Source organism: Salminus brasiliensis, chromosome 18 (genome assembly GCF_030463535.1).
Source record: "Salminus brasiliensis chromosome 18, fSalBra1.hap2, whole genome shotgun sequence".
Lineage (NCBI taxonomy): Eukaryota > Metazoa > Chordata > Actinopteri > Characiformes > Bryconidae > Salminus > Salminus brasiliensis.
Genome location: NC_132895.1, coordinates 17,483,130 through 17,498,236, shown reverse-complemented (window position 1 = coordinate 17,498,236; position 15,107 = coordinate 17,483,130). Strand labels below are relative to the sequence as shown.

Below are 15,107 nucleotides of genomic sequence, written 5' to 3'. Positions count from 1 at the left end.
GCAGATAAGATTAAAATGATGTTGTTTGTTCGTTTTACCAAAATGTTTCGTTTCCAGTCTTTTTGCGCAGATTTGCAGTGTTGTTGCAAAAACTTGAAAGGGTGTATGGGGGATTAGCTCAAATGGTAGCGCGCTCGCTTAGCATGCGAGAGGTAGCGGGATCGATGCCCGCATCCTCCAATGAAGTGAGTGTTTAGAGTTATAAATAAACCTCTGTTTTTTCCTGGAAGCTGTTTTGTTTCTGGTCTTGTTAAACTGTAGTGCTCAGCATACAACTGAACTGTACCAAACCGGACTGAACAGCTATTTTGCACTCTGCCTATTTGCACTATGACTATTTGTACATTTGTACACCTGTACAGATGTTCTTTTCTGTAAATATATTTTCAGGTCTTTATTACCTTTAGTACTTTTTACTTTTTTAATTTATCCCCTACCCTATTTATGTTTAGTGTCATTTTCCTTTAGGTTAAGACTGTGTTCTGTGTTTTTTGTTACTTGTCATCCGTGTTGCTCTCACCAAGACAAATTCCTTGTATGTGTAACATACTTGGTGAAATAAAGAGATTCTGATTCTGATTCTGATCTATATTCTCTCATTACTTGTTTATAGATCCCCTACAATTCTGCATATCTGCAATATTGACTATTTCTCAGCTGCAATATGCACACATGTTGCTTTGTCTATATTATCAAATCTATTATCTCAGGATCTCTTTTCTAGGACCACTGCTATTCAGCAATTCTGAAATATATGCATTCATGAATTTCGCACTATTTCTATTTCAATGCAGTTTGTTACGTGTGAACATCGTCAGGATTGCTACTTCAATTGGTTGTACATTGAGAAACACCAATGAGGGAATCTGTTTTCCTTCGCAACGAGTAACTGAAGTAGAAGCGGACCACTCCGCTCTCCACTGAATGACGTGTAAGCTTGCATTGTATGGGGGATTAGCTCAAATGGTAGAGCGCTCGCTTAGCATGCGAGAGGTAGCGGGATCGATGCCCGCATCCTCCAAAAGCTCCTTTTTCAGTCTGTTCAGTACCACTTAAACTGCCCTAAGATCTCCCCCTATGCTATTACCTGCGCCAAACTTAACGACGACGCTGTTACACGGAAGGTCTATTGGATAAGCCCTGAAAAAGTCACGGAGTACATGAACAAAAGTTCACTACATTAGAAAATCCTTGTGATCATTTCCCCCTAGAAATCAATAATCATTGAATAAAGAACTATCTTCTCAAATCTGAAAAATAACGCACTTCCAAAAAGAAAACAGAAATCAATATTAATAAAAATAAACAGAAAACTATATTGTTCTTGGTGAAACCCTAAAATCACAGTAAAGAGTTGTCCTCTGTTCAGAACTTGAGGGAATGTTTTATATTCTCCTGCATAAAAACACAATTTGCCCACTTTTGCCAATTTAGACATCTAATGAATGGTCCTGAATCCACACACTTTAAAAATGTTACTGCTGACAAAATGTCACTGGGGAGAAAAAGGCAGGAAACGATGTTTGCAGATAAGATTAAAATGATGTTGTTTGTTCGTTTTACCAAAATGTTTCGTTTCCAGTCTTTTTGCGCAGATTTGCAGTGTTGTTGCAAAAACTTGAAAGGGTGTATGGGGGATTAGCTCAAATGGTAGCGCGCTCGCTTAGCATGCGAGAGGTAGCGGGATCGATGCCCGCATCCTCCAATGAAGTGAGTGTTTAGAGTTATAAATAAACCTCTGTTTTTTCCTGGAAGCTGTTTTGTTTCTGGTCTTGTTAAACTGTAGTGCTCAGCATACAACTGAACTGTACCAAACCGGACTGAACAGCTATTTTGCACTCTGCCTATTTGCACTATGACTATTTGTACATTTGTACACCTGTACAGATGTTCTTTTCTGTAAATATATTTTCAGGTCTTTATTACCTTTAGTACTTTTTACTTTTTTAATTTATCCCCTACCCTATTTATGTTTAGTGTCATTTTCCTTTAGGTTAAGACTGTGTTCTGTGTTTTTTGTTACTTGTCATCCGTGTTGCTCTCACCAAGACAAATTCCTTGTATGTGTAACATACTTGGTGAAATAAAGAGATTCTGATTCTGATTCTGATCTATATTCTCCCATTACTTGTTTATAGATCCCCTACAATTCTGCATATCTGCAATATTGACTATTTCTCAGCTGCAATATGCACACATGTTGCTTTGTCTATATTATCAAATCTATTATCTCAGGATCTCTTTTCTAGGACCACTGCTATTCAGCAATTCTGAAATATATGCATTCAAGAATTTCGCACTATTTCTATTTCAATGCAGTTTGTTACGTGTGAACATCGTCAGGATTGCTACTTCAATTGGTTGTACATTGAGAAACACCAATGAAGGAATCTGTTTTCCTTCGCAACGAGTAACTGAAGTAGAAGCGGACCACTCCGCTCTCCACTGAATGACGTGTAAGCTTGCATTGTATGGGGGATTAGCTCAAATGGTAGAGCGCTCGCTTAGCATGCGAGAGGTAGCGGGATCGATGCCCGCATCCTCCAAAAGCTCCTTTTTCAGTCTGTTCAGTACCACTTAAACTGCCCTAAGATCTCCCCCTATGCTATTACCTGCGCCAAACTTAACGACGACGCTGTTACACGGAAGGTCTATTGGATAAGCCCTGAAAAAGTCACGGAGTACATGAACAAAAGTTCACTACATTAGAAAATCCTTGTGATCATTTCCCCCTAGAAATCAATAATCATTGAATAAAGAACTATCTTCTCAAATCTGAAAAATAACGCACTTCCAAAAAGAAAACAGAAATCAATATTAATAAAAATAAACAGAAAACTATATTGTTCTTGGTGAAACCCTCATGCTACTAATTTCTTTCAGTGTGGGGGATTAGCTCAAATGGTAGAGCGCTCGCTTAGCATGCGAGAGGTAGCGGGATCGATGCCCGCATCCTCCAAAGGCAGCTGTTCAAGTTCCAACAGTAAAAATCACAGTAAAGAGTTGTCCTCTGTTCAGAACTTGAGGCAATGTTTTATATTCTCCTGCATAAAAACACAATTTGCCCACTTTTGCCAATTTAGACATCTAATGAATGATCCTGAATCCACACACTTTAAAAATGTTACTGCTGACAAAATGTCACTGGGGAGAAAAAGGCAGGAAACGATGTTTGCAGATAAGATTAAAATGATGTTTGATCGTTTTACCAAAACGTTTCGTTTCCAGTCTTTTTGCGCAGATTTGCAGTGTTGTTGCAAAAACTTGAAAGGGTGTATGGGGGATTAGCTCAAATGGTAGAGCGCTCGCTTAGCATGCGAGAGGTAGCGGGATCGATGCCCGCATCCTCCAATAAAGTGAGTGTTTAGAGTTATAAATAAACCTCTGTTTTTTCCTGGAAGCTGTTTTGTTTCTGGTCTTGTTAAACTGTAGTGCTCAGCATACAACTGAACTGTACCAAACCGGACTGAACAGCTATTTTGCACTCTGCCTATTTGCACTATGACTATTTGTACATTTGTACACCTGTACAGATGTTCTTTTCTGTAAATATATTTTCAGGTCTTTATTACCTTTAGTACTTTTAACTTTTTTAATTTATCCCCTACCCTATTTATGTTTAGTGTCATTTTCCTTTAGGTTAAGACTGTGTTCTGTGTTTTTTGTTACTTTTCATCCGTGTTGCTCTCACCAAGACAAATTCCTTGTATGTGTAACATACTTGGTGAAATAAAGAGATTCTGATTCTGATTCTGATCTATATTCTCTCATTACTTGTTTATAGATCCCCTACAATTCTGCATATCTGCAATATTGACTATTTCTCAGCTGCAATATGCACACATGTTGCTTTGTCTATATTATCAAATCTATTATCTCAGGATCTCTTTTCTAGGACCACTGCTATTCAGCAATTCTGAAATATATGCATTCATGAATTTCGCACTATTTCTATTTCAATGCAGTTTGTTACGTGTGAACATCGTCAGGATTGCTACTTCAATTGGTTGTACATTGAGAAACACCAATGAAGGAATCTGTTTTCCTTCGCAACGAGTAACTGAAGTAGAAGCGGACCACTCCGCTCTCCACTGAATGACGTGTAAGCTTGCATTGTATGGGGGATTAGCTCAAATGGTAGAGCGCTCGCTTAGCATGCGAGAGGTAGCGGGATCGATGCCCGCATCCTCCAAAAGCTCCTTTTTCAGTCTGTTCAGTACCACTTAAACTGCCCTAAGATCTCCCCCTATGCTATTACCTGCGCCAAACTTAACGACGACGCTGTTACACGGAAGGTCTATTGGATAAGCCCTGAAAAAGTCACGGAGTACATGAACAAAAGTTCACTACATTAGAAAATCCTTGTGATCATTTCCCCCTAGAAATCAATAATCATTGAATAAAGAACTATCTTCTCAAATCTGAAAAATAACGCACTTCCAAAAAGAAAACAGAAATCAATATTAATAAAAATAAACAGAAAACTATATTGTTCTTGGTGAAACCCTCATGCTACTAACTTCTTTCAGTGTCGGGGATTAGCTCAAATGGTAGAGCGCTCGCTTAGCATGAGAGAGGTAGCGGGATCGATACCCGCATCCTCCAAAGGCAGCTGTTCAAGTTCCAACAGTAAAAATCACAGTAAAGAGTTGTCCTCTGTTCAGAACTTGAGGGAATGTTTTATATTCTCCTGCATAAAAACACAATTTGCCCACTTTTGCCAATTTAGACATCTAATGAATGGTCCTGAATCCACACACTTTAAAAATGTTTCTGCTGACAAAATGTTACTGGGGAGAAAAAGGCAGGAAACGATGTTTGCAGATAAGATTAAAATGATGTTGTTTGTTCGTTTTACCAAAATGTTTCGTTTCCAGTCTTTTTGCGCAGATTTGCAGTGTTGTTGCAAAAACTTGAAAGGGTGTATGGGGGATTAGCTCAAATGGTAGAGCGCTCGCTTAGCATGCGAGAGGTAGCGGGATCGATGCCCGCATCCTCCAATGAAGTGAGTGTTTAGAGTTATAAATAAACCTCTGTTTTTTCCTGGAAGCTGTTTTGTTTCTGGTCTTGTTAAACTGTAGTGCTCAGCATACAACTGAACTGTACCAAACCGGACTGAACAGCTATTTTGCACTCTGCCTATTTGCACTATGACTATTTGTACATTTGTACACCTGTACAGATGTTCTTTTCTGTAAATATATTTTCAGGTCTTTATTACCTTTAGTACTTTTTACTTTTTTAATTTATCCCCTACCCTATTTACGTTTAGTGTCATTTTCCTTTAGGTTAAGACTGTGTTCTGTGTTTCTTGTTACTTGTCATCCGTGTTGCTCTCACCAAGACAAATTCCTTGTATGTGTAACATACTTGGTGAAATAAAGAGATTCTGATTCTGATTCTGATCTATATTCTCTCATTACTTGTTTATAGATCCCCTACAATTCTGCATATCTGCAATATTGACTATTTCTCAGCTGCAATATGCACACATGTTGCTTTGTCTATATTATCAAATCTATTATCTCAGGATGTCTTTTCTAGGACCACTGCTATTCAGCCAATCTGAAATATATGCATTTATGAATTTCGCACTATTTCTATTTCAATGCAGTTTGTTACATGTGAACATCGTCAGGATTGCTACTTCAATTGGTTGTACATTGAGAAACACCAATGAAGGAATCTGTTTTCCTTCGCAACGAGTAACTGAAGTAGAAGCGGACCACTCCGCTCTCCACTGAATGACGTGTAACCTTGCATTGTATGGGGGATTAGCTCAAATGGTAGAGCGCTCGCTTAGCATGCGAGAGGTAGCGGGATCGATGCCCGCATCCTCCAAAAGCTCCTTTTTCAGTCTGTTCAGTACCACTTAAACTGCCCTAAGATCTCCCCCTATGCTATTACCTGCGCCAAACTTAACGACGACGCTGTTACACGGAAGGTCTATTGGATAAGCCCTGAAAAAGTCACGGAGTACATGAACAAAAGTTCACTACATTAGAAAATCCTTGTGATCATTTCCCCCTAGAAATCAATAATCATTGAATAAAGAACTATCTTCTCAAATCTGAAAAATAACGCACTTCCAAAAAGAAAACAGAAATCAATATTAATAAAAATAAACAGAAAACTATATTGTTCTTGGTGAAACCCTAAAATCACAGTAAAGAGTTGTCCTCTGTTCAGAACTTGAGGGAATGTTTTATATTCTCCTGCATAAAAACACAATTTGCCCACTTTTGCCAATTTAGACATCTAATGAATGGTCCTGAATCCACACACTTTAAAAATGTTACTGCTGACAAAATGTCACTGGGGAGAAAAAGGCAGGAAACGATGTTTGCAGATAAGATTAAAATGATGTTGTTTGTTCGTTTTACCAAAATGTTTCGTTTCCAGTCTTTTTGCGCAGATTTGCAGTGTTGTTGCAAAAACCTGAAAGGGTGTATGGGGGATTAGCTCAAATGGTAGAGCGCTCGCTTAGCATGCGAGAGGTAGCGGGATCGATGCCCGCATCCTCCAATGAAGTGAGTGTTTAGAGTTATAAATAAACCTCTGTTTTTTCCTGGAAGCTGTTTTGTTTCTGGTCTTGTTAAACTGTAGTGCTCAGCATACAACTGAACTGTACCAAACCGGACTGAACAGCTATTTTGCCCTCTGCCTATTTGCACTATGACTATTTGTACATTTGTACACCTGTACAGATGTTCTTTTCTGTAAATATATTTTCAGGTCTTTATTACCTTTAGTACTTTTTACTTTTTTAATTTATCCCCTACCCTATTTATGTTTAGTGTCATTTTCCTTTAGGTTAAGACTGTGTTCTGTGTTTTTTGTTACTTGTCATCCGTGTTGCTCTCACCAAGACAAATTCCTTGTATGTGTAACATACTTGGTGAAATAAAGAGATTCTGATTCTGATTCTGATCTATATTCTCTCATTACTTGTTTATAGATCCCCTACAATTCTGCATATCTGCAATATTGACTATTTCTCAGCTGCAATATGCACACATGTTGCTTTGTCTATATTATCAAATCTATTATCTCAGGATCTCTTTTCTAGGACCACTGCTATTCAGCAATTCTGAAATATATGCATTCATGAATTTCGCACTATTTCTATTTCAATGCAGTTTGTTACGTGTGAACATCGTCAGGATTGCTACTTCAATTGGTTGTACATTGAGAAACACCAATGAAGGAATCTGTTTTCCTTCGCAACGAGTAACTGAAGTAGAAGCGGACCACTCCGCTCTCCACTGAATGACGTGTAAGCTTGCATTGTATGGGGGATTAGCTCAAATGGTAGAGCGCTCGCTTAGCATGCGAGAGGTAGCGGGATCGATGCCCGCATCCTCCAAAAGCTCCTTTTTCAGTCTGTTCAGTACCACTTAAACTGCCCTAAGATCTCCCCCTATGCTATTACCTGCGCCAAACTTAACGACGACGCTGTTACACGGAAGGTCTATTGGATAAGCCCTGAAAAAGTCACGGAGTACATGAACAAAAGTTCACTACATTAGAAAATCCTTGTGATCATTTCCCCCTAGAAATCAATAATCATTGAATAAAGAACTATCTTCTCAAATCTGAAAAATAACGCACTTCCAAAAAGAAAACAGAAATCAATATTAATAAAAATAAACAGAAAACTATATTGTTCTTGGTGAAACCCTCATGCTACTAACTTCTTTCAGTGTCGGGGATTAGCTCAAATGGTAGAGCGCTCGCTTAGCATGCGAGAGGTAGCGGGATCGATGCCCGCATCCTCCAAAGGCAGCTGTTCAAGTTCCAACAATAAAAATCACAGTAAAGAGTTGTCCTCTGTTCAGAACTTGGGGGAATGTTTTATATTCTCCTGCATAAAAACACAATTTGCCCAGTTTTGCTAATTTAGACATCTAATGAATCATCCTGAATCCACACACTTTAAAAATGTTACTGCTGACAAAATGTCACTGGGGAGAAAAAGGCAGGAAACGATGTTTGCAGATAAGATTAAAATGATGTTGTTTGTTCGTTTTACCAAAATGTTTCGTTTCCAGTCTTTTTGCGCAGATTTGCAGTGTTGTTGCAAAAACTTGAAAGGGTGTATGGGGGATTAGCTCAAATGGTAGAGCGCTCGCTTAGCATGCGAGAGGTAGCGGGATCGATGCCCGCATCCTCCAATGAAGTGAGTGTTTAGAGTTATAAATAAACCTCTGTTTTTTCCTGGAAGCTGTTTTGTTTCTGGTCTTGTTAAACTGTAGTGCTCAGCATACAACTGAACTGTACCAAACCGGACTGAACAGCTATTTTGCACTCTGCCTATTTGCACTATGACTATTTGTACATTTGTACACCTGTACAGATGTTCTTTTCTGTAAATATATTTTCAGGTCTTTATTACCTTTAGTACTTTTTACTTTTTTAATTTATCCCCTACCCTATTTATGTTTAGTGTCATTTTCCTTTAGGTTAAGACTGTGTTCTGTGTTTTTTGTTACTTTTCATCCGTGTTGCTCTCACTATGACAAATTCCTTGTATGTGTAACATACTTGGTGAAATAAAGAGATTCTGATTCTGATTCTGATCTATATTCTCTCATTACTTGTTTATAGATCCCCTACAATTCTGCATATCTGCAATATTGACTATTTCTCAGCTGCAATATGCACACATGTTGCTTTGTCTATATTATCAAATCTATTATCTCAGGATCTCTTTTCTAGGACCACTGCTATTCAGCAATTCTGAAATATATGCATTCATGAATTTCGCACTATTTCTATTTCAATGCAGTTTGTTACGTGTGAACATCGTCAGGATTGCTACTTCAATTGGTTGTACATTGAGAAACACCAATGAAGGAATCTGTTTTCCTTCGCAACGAGTAACTGAAGTAGAAGCGGACCACTCCGCTCTCCACTGAATGACGTGTAACCTTGCATTGTATGGGGGATTAGCTCAAATGGTAGAGCGCTCGCTTAGCATGCGAGAGGTAGCGGGATCGATGCCCGCATCCTCCAAAAGCTCCTTTTTCAGTCTGTTCAGTACCAATTAAACTGCCCTAAGATCTCCCCCTATGCTATTACCTGCGCCAAACTTAACGACGACGCTGTTACACGGAAGGTCTATTGGATAAGCCCTGAAAAAGTCACGGAGTACATGAACAAAAGTTCACTACATTAGAAAATCCTTGTGATCATTTCCCCCTAGAAATCAATAATCATTGAATAAAGAACTATCTTCTCAAATCTGAAAAATAACGCACTTCCAAAAAGAAAACAGAAATCAATATTAATAAAAATAAACAGAAAACTATATTGTTCTTGGTGAAACCCTCATGCTACTAACTTCTTTCAGTGTGGGGGATTAGCTCAAATGGTAGAGCGCTCGCTTAGCATGCGAGAGGTAGCGGGATCGATGCCCGCATCCTCCAAAGGCAGCTGTTCAAGTTCCGACAGTAAAAATCACAGTAAAGAGTTGTCCTCTGTTCAGAACTTGAGGGAATGTTTTATATTCTCCTGCATAAAAACACAATTTGCCCACTTTTGCCAATTTAGACATCTAATGAATGGTCCTGAATCCACACACTTTTAAAATGTTACTGCTGACAAAATGTCACTGGGGAGAAAAAGGCAGGAAACGATGTTTGCAGATAAGATTAAAATGATGTTGTTTGTTCGTTTTACCAAAATGTTTCGTTTCCAGTCTTTTTGCGCAGATTTGCAGTGTTGTTGCAAAAACCAGAAAGGGTGTATGGGGGATTAGCTCAAATGGTAGAGCGCTCGCTTAGCATGCGAGAGGTAGCGGGATCGATGCCCGCATCCTCCAATGAAGTGAGTGTTTAGAGTTATAAATAAACCTCTGTTTTTTCCTGGAAGCTGTTTTGTTTCTGGTCTTGTTAAACTGTAGTGCTCAGCATACAACTGAACTGTACCAAACCGGACTGAACAGCTATTTTGCACTCTGCCTATTTGCACTATGACTATTTGTACATTTGTACACCTGTACAGATGTTCTTTTCTGTAAATATATTTTCAGGTCTTTATTACCTTTAGTACTTTTTACTTTTTTAATTTATCCCCTACCCTATTTATGTTTAGTGTCATTTTCCTTTAGGTTAAGACTGTGTTCTGTGTTTTTTGTTACTTTTCATCCGTGTTGCTCTCACTATGACAAATTCCTTGTATGTGTAACATACTTGGTGAAATAAAGAGATTCTGATTCTGATTCTGATCTATATTCTCTCATTACTTGTTTATAGATCCCCTACAATTCTGCATATCTGCAATATTGACTATTTCTCAGCTGCAATATGCACACATGTTGCTTTGTCTATATTATCAAATCTATTATCTCAGGATCTCTTTTCTAGGACCACTGCTATTCAGCAATTCTGAAATATATGCATTCATGAATTTCGCACTATTTCTATTTCAATGCAGTTTGTTACGTGTGAACATCGTCAGGATTGCTACTTCAATTGGTTGTACATTGAGAAACACCAATGAAGGAATCTGTTTTCCTTCGCAACGAGTAACTGAAGTAGAAGCGGACCACTCCGCTCTCCACTGAATGACGTGTAACCTTGCATTGTATGGGGGATTAGCTCAAATGGTAGAGCGCTCGCTTAGCATGCGAGAGGTAGCGGGATCGATGCCCGCATCCTCCAAAAGCTCCTTTTTCAGTCTGTTCAGTACCACTTAAACTGCCCTAAGATCTCCCCCTATGCTATTACCTGCGCCAAACTTAACGACGACGCTGTTACACGGAAGGTCTATTGGATAAGCCCTGAAAAAGTCACGGAGTACATGAACAAAAGTTCACTACATTAGAAAATCCTTGTGATCATTTCCCCCTAGAAATCAATAATCATTGAATAAAGAACTATCTTCTCAAATCTGAAAAATAACGCACTTCCAAAAAGAAAACAGAAATCAATATTAATAAAAATAAACAGAAAACTATATTGTTCTTGGTGAAACCCTCATGCTACTAACTTCTTTCAGTGTGGGGGATTAGCTCAAATGGTAGAGCTCTCGCTTAGCATGCGAGAGGTAGCGGGATCGATGCCCGCATCCTCCAAAGGCAGCTGTTCAAGTTCCGACAGTAAAAATCACAGTAAAGAGTTGTCCTCTGTTCAGAACTTGAGGGAATGTTTTATATTCTCCTGCATAAAAACACAATTTGCCCACTTTTGCCAATTTAGACATCTAATGAATGGTCCTGAATCCACACACTTTAAAAATGTTACTGCTGACAAAATGTCACTGGGGAGAAAAAGGCAGGAAACGATGTTTGCAGATAAGATTAAAATGATGTTGTTTGTTCGTTTTACCAAAATGTTTCGTTTCCAGTCTTTTTGCGCAGATTTGCAGTGTTGTTGCAAAAACCAGAAAGGGTGTATGGGGGATTAGCTCAAATGGTAGAGCGCTCGCTTAGCATGCGAGAGGTAGCGGGATCGATGCCCGCATCCTCCAATGAAGTGAGTGTTTAGAGTTATAAATAAACCTCTGTTTTTTCCTGGAAGCTGTTTTGTTTCTGGTCTTGTTAAACTGTAGTGCTCAGCATACAACTGAACTGTACCAAACCGGACTGAACAGCTATTTTGCACTCTGCCTATTTGCACTATGACTATTTGTACATTTGTACACCTGTACAGATGTTCTTTTCTGTAAATATATTTTCAGGTCTTTATTACCTTTAGTACTTTTTACTTTTTTAATTTATCCCCTACCCTATTTATGTTTAGTGTCATTTTCCTTTAGGTTAAGACTTTGTTCTGTGTTTTTTGTTACTTGTCATCCGTGTTGCTCTCACCAAGACAAATTCCTTGTATGTGTAACATACTTGGTGAAATAAAGAGATTCTGATTCTGATTCTGATCTATATTCTCTCATTACTTGTTTATAGATCCCCTACAATTCTGCATATCTGCAATATTGACTATTTCTCAGCTGCAATATGCACACATGTTGCTTTGTCTATATTATCAAATCTATTATCTCAGGATCTCTTTTCTAGGACCACTGCTATTCAGCAATTCTGAAATATATGCATTCATGAATTTCGCACTATTTCTATTTCAATGCAGTTTGTTACGTGTGAACATCGTCAGGATTGCTACTTCAATTGGTTGTACATTGAGAAACACCAATGAAGGAATCTGTTTTCCTTCGCAACGAGTAACTGAAGTAGAAGCGGACCACTCCGCTCTCCACTGAATGACGTGTAACCTTGCATTGTATGGGGGATTAGCTCCAATGGTAGAGCGCTCGCTTAGCATGCGAGAGGTAGCGGGATCGATGCCCGCATCCTCCAAAAGCTCCTTTTTCAATCTGTTCAGTACCACTTAAACTGCCCTAAGATCTCCCCCTATGCTATTACCTGCGCCAAACTTAACGACGACGCTGTTACACGGAAGGTCTATTGGATAAGCCCTGAAAAAGTCACGGAGTACATGAACAAAAGTTCACTACATTAGAAAATCCTTGTGATCATTTCCCCCTAGAAATCAATAATCATTGAATAAAGAACTATCTTCTCAAATCTGAAAAATAACGCACTTCCAAAAAGAAAACAGAAATCAATATTAATAAAAATAAACAGAAAACTATATTGTTCTTGGTGAAATGATCCTGAATCCACACACTTTAAAAATGTTACTGCTGACAAAATGTCACTGGGGAGAAAAAGGCAGGAAACGATGTTTGCAGATAAGATTAAAATGATGTTGTTTGTTCGTTTTACCAAAATGTTTCGTTTCCAGTCTTTTTGCGCAGATGTGCAGTGTTGTTGCAAAAACTTGAAAAGGTGTATGGGGGATTAGCTCAAATGGTAGAACGCTCGCTTAGCATGCGAGAGGTAGCGGGATCGATGCCCGCATCCTCCAATGGAGTGAGTGTTTAGAGTTATAAATAAACCTCTGTTTTTTCCTGGAAGCTGTTTTGTTTCTGGTCTTGTTAAACTGTAGTGCTCAGCATACAACTGAACTGTACCAAACCGGACTGAACAGCTATTTTGCACTCTGCCTATTTGCACTATGACTATTTGTACATTTGTACACCTGTACAGATGTTCTTTTCTGTAAATATATTTTCAGGTCTTTATTACCTTTAGTACTTTTTACTTTTTTAATTTATCCCCTACCCTATTTATGTTTAGTGTCATTTTCCTTTAGGTTAAGACTGTGTTCTGTGTTTTTTGTTACTTTTCATCCGTGTTGCTCTCACTATGACAAATTCCTTGTATGTGTAACATACTTGGTGAAATAAAGAGATTCTGATTCTGATTCTGATCTATATTCTCTCATTACTTGTTTATAGATCCCCTACAATTCTGCATATCTGCAATATTGACTATTTCTCATCTGCAATATGCACACATGTTGCTTTGTCTATATTATCAAATCTATTATCTCAGGATCTCTTTTCTAGGACCACTGCTATTCAGCAATTCTGAAATATATGCATTCATGAATTTCGCACTATTTCTATTTCAATGCAGTTTGTTACGTGTGAACATCGTCAGGATTGCTACTTCAATTGGTTGTACATTGAGAAACACCAATGAAGGAATCTGTTTTCCTTCGCAACGAGTAACTGAAGTAGAAGCGGACCACTCCGCTCTCCACTGAATGACGTGTAACCTTGCATTGTATGGGGGATTAGCTCAAATGGTAGAGCGCTCGCTTAGCATGCGAGAGGTAGCGGGATCGATGCCCGCATCCTCCAAAAGCTCCTTTTTCAGTCTGTTCAGTACCACTTAAACTGCCCTAAGATCTCCCCCTATGCTATTACCTGCGCCAAACTTAACGACGACGCTGTTACACGGAAGGTCTATTGGATAAGCCCTGAAAAAGTCACGGAGTACATGAACAAAAGTTCACTACATTAGAAAATCCTTGTGATCATTTCCCCCTAGAAATCAATAATCATTGAATAAAGAATTATCTTCTCAAATCTGAAAAATAACGCACTTCCAAAAAGAAAACAGAAATCAATATTAATAAAAATAAACAGAAAACTATATTGTTCTTGGTGAAACCCTCATGCTACTAAATTCTTTCAGTGTCGGGGATTAGCTCAAATGGTAGAGCGCTCGCTTAGCATGCGAGAGGTAGCGGGATCGATGCCCGCATCCTCCAAAGGCAGCTGTTCAAGTTCCAACAGTAAAAATCACAGTAAAGAGTTGTCCTCTGTTCAGAACTTGAGGGAATGTTTTATATTCTCCTGCATAAAAACACAATTTGCCCACTTTTGCCAATTTAGACATCTAATGAATGGTCCTGAATCCACACACTTTAAAAATGTTACTGCTGACAAAATGTCACTGGGGAGAAAAAGGCAGGAAACGATGTTTGCAGATAAGATTAAAATGATGTTGTTTGTTCGTTTTACCAAAATGTTTCGTTTCCAGTCTTTTTGCGCAGATGTGCAGTGTTGTTGCAAAAACTTGAAAGGGTGTATGGGGGATTAGCTCAAATGGTAGAACGTTCGCTTAGCATGCGAGAGGTAGCGGGATCGATGCCCGCATCCTCCAATGGAGTGAGTGTTTAGAGTTATAAATAAACCTCTGTTTTTTCCTGGAAGCTGTTTTGTTTCTGGTCTTGTTAAACTGTAGTGCTCAGCATACAACTGAACTGTACCAAACCGGACTGAACAGCTATTTTGCACTCTGCCTATTTGCACTATGACTATTTGTACATTTGTACACCTGTACAGATGTTCTTTTCTGTAAATATATTTTCAGGTCTTTATTACCTTTAGTACTTTTTACTTTTTTAATTTATCCCCTACCCTATTTATGTTTAGTGTCATTTTCCTTTAGGTTAAGACTGTGTTCTGTGTTTTTTGTTACTTTTCATCCGTGTTGCTCTCACTATGACAAATTCCTTGTATGTGTAACATACTTGGTGAAATAAAGAGATTCTGATTCTGATTCTGATCTATATTCTCTCATTACTTGTTTATAGATCCCCTACAATTCTGCATATCTGCAATATTGACTATTTCTCATCTGCAATATGCACACATGTTGCTTTGTCTATATTATCAAATCTATTATCTCAGGATCTCTTTTCTAGGACCACTGCTATTCAGCAATTCTGAAATAT

At 38.4% G+C, this 15,107-nt stretch overlaps 18 non-coding genes across 18 annotated transcripts; all 18 read left to right on the top strand.

Annotated features, from left to right (window-relative positions):
* Positions 1-948: 948 nt before the first annotated feature.
* On the top strand, positions 949-1,021 carry trnaa-agc (transfer RNA alanine (anticodon AGC)). Its single transcript has one exon. It is a non-coding gene; the product is annotated as a tRNA-Ala (tRNA).
* A 1,452-nt stretch (positions 1,022-2,473) lies between these two features.
* trnaa-agc (transfer RNA alanine (anticodon AGC)) lies at positions 2,474-2,546 on the top strand. Its single transcript has one exon. It is a non-coding gene; the product is annotated as a tRNA-Ala (tRNA).
* Positions 2,547-2,886: 340 nt separating this feature from the next.
* On the top strand, positions 2,887-2,959 carry trnaa-agc (transfer RNA alanine (anticodon AGC)). The gene has a single exon. It is a non-coding gene; the product is annotated as a tRNA-Ala (tRNA).
* A 319-nt stretch (positions 2,960-3,278) lies between these two features.
* Positions 3,279-3,351, top strand: trnaa-agc (transfer RNA alanine (anticodon AGC)). Its single transcript has one exon. It is a non-coding gene; the product is annotated as a tRNA-Ala (tRNA).
* Positions 3,352-4,119: 768 nt separating this feature from the next.
* Positions 4,120-4,192, top strand: trnaa-agc (transfer RNA alanine (anticodon AGC)). The gene has a single exon. It is a non-coding gene; the product is annotated as a tRNA-Ala (tRNA).
* Positions 4,193-4,927: 735 nt separating this feature from the next.
* trnaa-agc (transfer RNA alanine (anticodon AGC)) lies at positions 4,928-5,000 on the top strand. The gene has a single exon. It is a non-coding gene; the product is annotated as a tRNA-Ala (tRNA).
* Positions 5,001-5,768: 768 nt separating this feature from the next.
* trnaa-agc (transfer RNA alanine (anticodon AGC)) lies at positions 5,769-5,841 on the top strand. Its single transcript has one exon. It is a non-coding gene; the product is annotated as a tRNA-Ala (tRNA).
* Positions 5,842-6,452: 611 nt separating this feature from the next.
* trnaa-agc (transfer RNA alanine (anticodon AGC)) lies at positions 6,453-6,525 on the top strand. The gene has a single exon. It is a non-coding gene; the product is annotated as a tRNA-Ala (tRNA).
* A 768-nt stretch (positions 6,526-7,293) lies between these two features.
* trnaa-agc (transfer RNA alanine (anticodon AGC)) lies at positions 7,294-7,366 on the top strand. Its single transcript has one exon. It is a non-coding gene; the product is annotated as a tRNA-Ala (tRNA).
* Positions 7,367-8,101: 735 nt separating this feature from the next.
* Positions 8,102-8,174, top strand: trnaa-agc (transfer RNA alanine (anticodon AGC)). The gene has a single exon. It is a non-coding gene; the product is annotated as a tRNA-Ala (tRNA).
* Positions 8,175-8,942: 768 nt separating this feature from the next.
* trnaa-agc (transfer RNA alanine (anticodon AGC)) lies at positions 8,943-9,015 on the top strand. Its single transcript has one exon. It is a non-coding gene; the product is annotated as a tRNA-Ala (tRNA).
* A 340-nt stretch (positions 9,016-9,355) lies between these two features.
* Positions 9,356-9,428, top strand: trnaa-agc (transfer RNA alanine (anticodon AGC)). Its single transcript has one exon. It is a non-coding gene; the product is annotated as a tRNA-Ala (tRNA).
* Positions 9,429-9,750: 322 nt separating this feature from the next.
* On the top strand, positions 9,751-9,823 carry trnaa-agc (transfer RNA alanine (anticodon AGC)). The gene has a single exon. It is a non-coding gene; the product is annotated as a tRNA-Ala (tRNA).
* A 768-nt stretch (positions 9,824-10,591) lies between these two features.
* trnaa-agc (transfer RNA alanine (anticodon AGC)) lies at positions 10,592-10,664 on the top strand. Its single transcript has one exon. It is a non-coding gene; the product is annotated as a tRNA-Ala (tRNA).
* Positions 10,665-11,004: 340 nt separating this feature from the next.
* trnaa-agc (transfer RNA alanine (anticodon AGC)) lies at positions 11,005-11,077 on the top strand. Its single transcript has one exon. It is a non-coding gene; the product is annotated as a tRNA-Ala (tRNA).
* Positions 11,078-11,399: 322 nt separating this feature from the next.
* trnaa-agc (transfer RNA alanine (anticodon AGC)) lies at positions 11,400-11,472 on the top strand. Its single transcript has one exon. It is a non-coding gene; the product is annotated as a tRNA-Ala (tRNA).
* A 768-nt stretch (positions 11,473-12,240) lies between these two features.
* Positions 12,241-12,313, top strand: trnaa-agc (transfer RNA alanine (anticodon AGC)). The gene has a single exon. It is a non-coding gene; the product is annotated as a tRNA-Ala (tRNA).
* Positions 12,314-13,652: 1,339 nt separating this feature from the next.
* On the top strand, positions 13,653-13,725 carry trnaa-agc (transfer RNA alanine (anticodon AGC)). Its single transcript has one exon. It is a non-coding gene; the product is annotated as a tRNA-Ala (tRNA).
* Positions 13,726-15,107: the final 1,382 nt, after the last annotated feature.